Source organism: Gavialis gangeticus, unplaced genomic scaffold (genome assembly GCF_001723915.1).
Source record: "Gavialis gangeticus isolate Ggan-Ray unplaced genomic scaffold, GavGan_comp1, whole genome shotgun sequence".
In the NCBI taxonomy this organism is placed as follows: domain Eukaryota; kingdom Metazoa; phylum Chordata; order Crocodylia; family Gavialidae; genus Gavialis; species Gavialis gangeticus.
Window position 1 is genome coordinate 227511020 of NW_017729032.1, and position 7193 is coordinate 227518212.

The 7193-nt window shown below is 38.3% G+C and overlaps 1 protein-coding gene across 2 annotated transcripts in view; it reads right to left on the bottom strand.

Annotated features, from left to right (window-relative positions):
- Positions 1-7193, bottom strand: part of NCAM2 (neural cell adhesion molecule 2) — a 691500-nt gene that overhangs the window by 130916 nt on the left and 553391 nt on the right. The window lies entirely within an intron of this gene.

Genomic DNA, 7193 nt, shown 5'->3' on the forward strand with positions numbered 1-7193 from the left:
CTGGATAGGTAGATATTACCTGCATACCTCCTCCTACAATTTGGACACTCTCTCTGTCTCTCTTTCTCTCTCTCTCTCCTCCTGGAATTCAGTGGACTTCAGCCCCTGCACCAAGCCTCCCTAACCCCTGCTGCTAGTGGGTGGGTGGGTGCAAGGGAACCAATAAGACACTGTGTCACCATCTCCCCTGTTCAATAAAACCACTGTCATTTGCACCCACAAGTTGGGTCATGTTTTACTGAATCCCAGTCCCTTCCCTATCTTAACTTTCAGCCTCATTCTCTCTCGCTCAGCTCCAGCCCCTGTCCCTGCCCCACTAGTTTCCCAATCTCCTCCCAATTCCATCTCCCCTTTTTTGCCACCTCTCAGCCTCTCCTTTCTTTCATGCTGTCCCTGCTTCCCTTCAGCCTCCCGTGCCATCTATTGACTTTTCCCTGTGACTTTCTGCTGCCCTTTTCTGCTTTCCCACTGTCCTGCTGCCTTTTACTCCCTCCTGCCACTTTTCCTGTGATTTTCTGCTGTTTTCAGGCTTCCCCGGCACCTTCTGTAGTCATCCCCTCCTTCCCAGCTCCTTGTGGCTGTCCTGCAGTTCTCTCCAGCAACTGGAGCCTTTCTTCAGCTCCCAGCACCTACTGTCACTCCCTGCAACTTCTCTAGCTGCTCCAGAGCCATCCTCTTTAACATCCACACCCAGAGCCACTCTTTAACACCCTTAGCCCCATTTTTCTGTCTCCCTACCTACCTTTTCAGCTCCCCCGTAGCTCTGGCTCCACTCCCAGACTCTGTGCTGGTATTGCTTCCCTGTTCTGCAGGCTTTGGGCGTTGTCTTTTAATCAATTAAGATCAATTAACCTAAAGTTACCCCCGAGCCTCAGTTTTTCAGCCCAGGCCTTTGTAGTCTACCAGTTCTAATCCTGGTCCTGGTAATTTCAACTCCCTACACTTCTACTTTCTTATCTTAACCTTTCCTCAGGTATCCCAAGTACACCAAGGACATATATACATACACATCACAACACCGAACTTAGGAACTGACCTGTGTGTATGTGTAGGTGGGTGGTATGTGTGTAAATTAGTGAATACACATATATATACACATATATAGATATCACTGTGTGTCCATGTGGTATATAAATTAGTAATCCACGTATGTGTATTGGATGTGCAGGTGTTGGTAACTGGTAACTGATTCTGTCTAAATCTGGGGTGTATAGTGTATGTGCTTGAATTGGTAATAAGACATCCAAAAAACTAGAACTCTTGGTTCCAAAATGATACCTTTTATTAGACCAACTGGAAAATGGCAAGAAAATTGTCCAAGTACACCCCTGAATTTGTAATAGGTATGCATGTGTCTAGGCTGGTTTGGATGTGTATGTGCCTGAGTTGGTAGTACGTGTATGTATGCACCTAATTGATTTGTGTGTTTGTATATGTGCAATTGTACACCACGCCCTCTGTCTAACAGCGCAATATTGAGAACCTAAGCATTGGCCTGACCCCTCAGGGCAAAAGACCTGCCTCTCCTCTGCAGCTCTTTCAAAGTCCCCTGCAGCAATCATGGAGCCGGGGCTGGGCATTCCCTGCTGGTGATTTCAAGATAGCAGAACTGGCTAATGATATTAGATAAATACGAAGGTAATTCACACGTTCAAGTATATAAATTCCATGAGAGGGACATGAGACAGAAGGAGTTGGAAGAAGACAACGACCAAATTGACCAAACCCTGTGGAGAGCCAGGATCCACAACAGTGACCCCCATTTAGATGAGACAAGTGAGGGAAGAAGTAGTAGAGCTTACAGTTTACATTTCCTCAATTGACCAGTAATTTTAGAACATTTAAAATTAAAGTTTCCAATTTATCACAACCTCATTGGGAAGGGTGATATATAAATCTAATAAATAAATAAATAAAGAGAGACCAGTCTTCAGAAAGTGATAAGATGACTATCGAAGGGAAAGGGCACTAATGAATTACACATCTCTGTTGATGATTTTTTTTTCCTTCAGTGTGCTTTCATACACAATAAATAGGTCATTCAGATTCCCTCGCTGATAAATATTCAAACACTGGATGGCTTCACTTTGAAAATGCTTTGATACCAACTGTTAGATTTCAATACAACATAGTACATCTTATGATAATGTGTTTTTCATATACTGAGAGGTTGAGACCTCAGAGGGCACATCTATTTGAATTATGAGACACCTGTCAAGTAGTCTAAGCCTTTTGGTTTAGCATACTAAGGCTCAGCCCAATGCTTTATCCAAAAGCTTGACTTGCACAGAAGAATTACTGCATTTTTAATAGTGATATTCTGGAACAACATATATATTATAATAAAGTTAAACAGAAAATGAAGTAATATTATGTTAATGCACAGAACTATCCCATAAAGATTGGTACATTTTATGTATGCTTTCTCTGCCAGGTTCAACTAGCTCTAGAGTAGAAAGGCAGCAGCTATGTGGACTACTTTATGAGTTTAATTATCCCATCACTTGCAAATGCACAGTTACTATTTATTTAAATGGAATTTTCATACATGCATCTGATGGGAGGATAAGCTCCAGGTACAGCACAAAAGTGGGAAAAATACGTTTTGGATAAAAGCAAATTCCTCCTTTATTAAGACATGTCTAGGAAAGTTTAATAAATGTGTACCTTGAACAAATAGGACTTTGTTTTTAATAACTCATTTAACCAACTGTACTCACAAAAATACATTAAATTTAATGTACCAACTTAGGAAGAATAGAAGGATGAATTGAACTACTGGGATTTGAACTTGAAGTTGCAGGGAATTAGTTTTTTTCAGACCTGAGTCCCAGCCACTCAAAAGAGATGGTATATTAAGTATGTTTTCAAGATAGGTAAAATTAGCTATAGCATTTGAAACTTGAGCAACAGTCTGTAAAAAAAAGTTATATTTAATGAATTGTTTAATTTACAGCATGACTGAAGTCTTTTTACTTTATATCTACATCTATCTATCTATTTATCGATTGATATAGTTATATAATTATATATTCCTTAATACATTATTTTTAAGACAAATGTGGCTGTCACCCTTTTAAACCATTTGTAGCCATGTGTTGACAACAAATCCCTTTTTTATGTAGTAGATAATAGAAACAAAGAACCATAAACTTGTAAGCTGGAAGAGACCTCAATACCTCAAATGTATTTGTGCATTTGATTTCTCTTATTGAAGTGTAGCACTTTGTACTTACTCTTCTTGAATTTCATCCCGATTTCAGACTACTTCTACAATTTACCAAGAATATTTTGAATTATGATCCTGTCTCCTTAGTGCTTGGAAACCCTCTGAAAATTGGTATTTCCAGCACATTTTATATGTTTGTTCTTAATTCCATCATCCTTTTAGATAAAAAACAAAAAACATATTAAACAGAACCAGAAATACAACAGAACACTGAAGGGCCACAGCTAAAATACCCTTCCAGTTTTGCAACATACTTTTATAGCTCCTTGTGGGTATGATTTTTTCAAACATGTGAATCCATCTTATGGTGATTTCATTTAGAGCACACTTGTGTTTGTGTTTAAAAATGTTATGCAAGACAGTGTAAAAGGATCTAGTAAAGTTAAAATACATCTAATGTACTCCTCCTTTGCCACACACACACACACACACACACACACACACACACTTGAGATTGTTACTCTGTCACAGAAGGAAACTGGTTGTATGACACAATTTATCTTGAGAAATCAATGTTGGTTGTTTGTTGTTGTTTTTTAAAATCATATCATCATCCTTGGAATGCTTGTAAATCAGGCTGGAGTGCCAAACTCACTCCAGGCCTGGATTGGATATGAAATTCAGGATCTGGGGGATACGTTTGGGCAGCAGTGGGGGTCTGGGCTGGGCTGTCTGAATGAGGTTCCAAGTCACCACACACCTTCAGTTTTGCACTGCTGAACACCCCTGACACTACCAACTGACCAGAGTTACACGCTCCTAGACAGCACAATGGAGCTAGGGGTGTATGATGCCAGGAACCAAAGACATGTATTTCTCATAGCCCAGTGGGCAAGATGCAATGGTTCTGTGGGTTGGATCTGGTTCATAAACTATGTGTTTGACACCTTTGTTGTAAACTGATTATTTAAAAATTTCTTCCAGAATCTTCCCAGGGTTCAGTAGTCAGGCTGACTGGTTATAATTTCCTGGGTCCTCTCTTTCAAAAAAAAGAAAAAAAGAAAGGAGCTGCACTTGCCCTTCTCCAGTCTACTGCAATGTACTCCACATCTGCCACAAGTTTACAAAGATAAACACTAATGATTACATGAGATTAAACAGTTTTAAATAAATTAAAGATTTCATTCCTCTCTTCTTTTTACACTGTAGTAGACTGTATTGCAAAAATATCCACAAATTACTTTAGATATAAGAATTGTTGTTTTTCATATATATTTTATAATATTTTATCACAAACAACTGCTTGAATTTTTACTAAAACTTAAGACACACATTGTTTTTGTACTTGTGAACTTGAAGAATTATGATAATGAATAATCAGCTGGCATCTCCTCAAAGAACAAAATCTTTTGAATAAAATACCAATTTGATACAGACACAACCTTTTCCTTAAGAAAACAAATTGTCACATATTTAATTTATTTATGGTACATACTGACATAAGAAAAAAACCAAGGTGTTCTGTCTACAAATGAAGATCTGTATACAGATGTGTTCCGAGAAACATTTTTAAGTATCTGCATATGCATTAAATAAAGTATATGCTCACAAACTGAAGGTGTTATTAACATGAACCTCTGACAGTGCTAAATCAATGAAAGAGTGACAACAGCTAATTTCCAATCCAGCCACGCATGAGAGGTGTACTTTCCACTTTCCTTGAGGTTTTGAGAAATAAAAACAGAATTGCTTGTTCTGTTCAAATGGCAGTCAATATCTGTCTCCTCAACTTTCTACACTCATAACCATTATGTATAAAAGGCATATTCAGTTAATATAATTGCCTTGTTTTTCTTTAATTACATTAAAGAAACCCGCTTAATGTGCCTATATATGTGCTCCGATGCGTACTAATTAGAACATGTTGAAGCAGAATCAATTAACTGAGTCTGCTCCATGTTCTAATTAGAATGCTCTAGCATTGCCACAGAGTCATATATATAAGCTCCTGTGGGTTTAAACATGGTCACTGTGGTGCTTTAACTAAAGCTCATCAGATTATTTAAAGCATCCTGCAGCCATTTTTTTAAACTGCAGGGGCTTAATACATGTGATGCTGCAGCATTTTAATTAGAACAGCTCTCTGGGAACTGCTCTAATTAAAATGCCCCCCTCAATCCTGAGCACTTGTATAGGGACGCTTAAAGTCCCCTGAAGCTTGGCAAGGAACCCCATCACTGTCACTAAAACAGTAGAATCATGTCCCTGAATTGACTTCAGAGTGCCAGTTATATATATCTAAGCCTAACATTCCTAATACTAAGGACCAGAGGTATAACTAGGATCTTTGGTGCCCTGGGTGAGTGAGTGGCAGGTGCCAAGCATTCACCCTCCTCACACAGGGGCTGCTGCTGAAGCATGAGTTCCCTGCACATGTTGCAGGTAGCTGTGGCAGAAGCCCCCTGCGTGCTTTTGTATCCCTTCCAAATTGGTTTCTGAGGCCTGCTAAGGACTTCAAGTAATATTTGATATTGAAAATAGAAATATTTTAAAACATCTCTATTCCCTCTCCAATGGTTTACGTTGGATTATTAGGGAAGCACCAGGACATTGGCCAATTTTCAGTGCTGTATACACTGTGCATGGTAGAGTCATTCGAAGTTCCTGGCAAGGTGATGTGAAATGCTATGAAATAAGGGGCTTGGTTCACCTTCATTTTCTACTTTTTCTAGTCACTTGTATCAAAGGGGAAAGGCCTATAAAACTCTACCATTCAGCTTTATATCCCCTTTGCACAACTGTAAATGGCTACGTAAGTAGAAAAAAATACATAAAATTAGATCCTGGACTTTTTTTTTTACTTTACTGTCTTATGACGAGTAAATGTGAGATACATAGATTACTTGACTTACCAAACTTTGGTTTAACTGATCAAAGAAAAATGACATTTTTATGAAGTGGAGAATACTTACTTTTTTAAAATCTCCAGTTGGTTCAGGGACTTCCTTTTAAATAAAAATTGATACAGTGTTTAGCACAATGGGGCCCAATTTCTGATTGGGGCCCTTAGGTACTATTCTACTACTAAGACTAATAATGAGAGTAGCAAAAAGTGGATTCTATGAATTATACTCTATGTATAAATTGACTCCAAATGACTGACTCTAAAGTGGAAGTATTCTTTTGCAGAAAGTGGACAGAGACTTTTTTGCACTGCAGATCAAGAGAAAGCACCCCATGGCTAAAGAGTACGGTGGCTAATATAGCTAAGAGAACAAGATAATTTACTACATTTGGTTTTCTAATTCAGATTACACTTCCAGCAGTACTTACTGTGAAACCTAAACTAGAGGCCAGGTACAGACATTACACTTTTACTGGTGTAAAACTGTAAATTGGTCTATACCCATAACAGAACAGATATTTGGAATACAAAACCAGTCTATATCCATAACAGAAGAGCAGTTCAGCACACACAGACTAGTTTAAAAATGGCAGAACATGGTCTAAGATTTTCACCCCCTAGCACAAAGGTGTGTTCTGTTCATGACCAATCTAAATTATGCCACTTAAAGAAAACCATGCAACTTAAATCGATTCTGCCTCAGGCTTTTTGAATGTCTGTTACTAGCCAGAGACTAGAGTCAATAAGCAACTCCTTTTATGTTCCTGTGGTTTCCATTAAAATATATTGATATTAAGTTAAAAATATTGTCTGTATTATTTATTTGTTTTATGGTAGCATCTAGAAGCCTCAACCAAGATCAAGGCCACATTTGGACAGGCACACAGATGCAATTCCTACCCAAAAGAGCTTCAGTCTAAATACAATAATGATTAAATATAGATTGTGCCAACATTGTGCTAGGAATTATTTGTTTTTTTGTTTTTCTTTCTGACTGTTTTGTTGTCACTTAAAATAGGTACCACTATGTTTGGATCTATCTGGGAAGAAAGGGTCAGAACCACTGTCTTGCATAAATATGCTTAGCACTTTAGAAAAAAAGGGGGGTTCCCCCCCCCC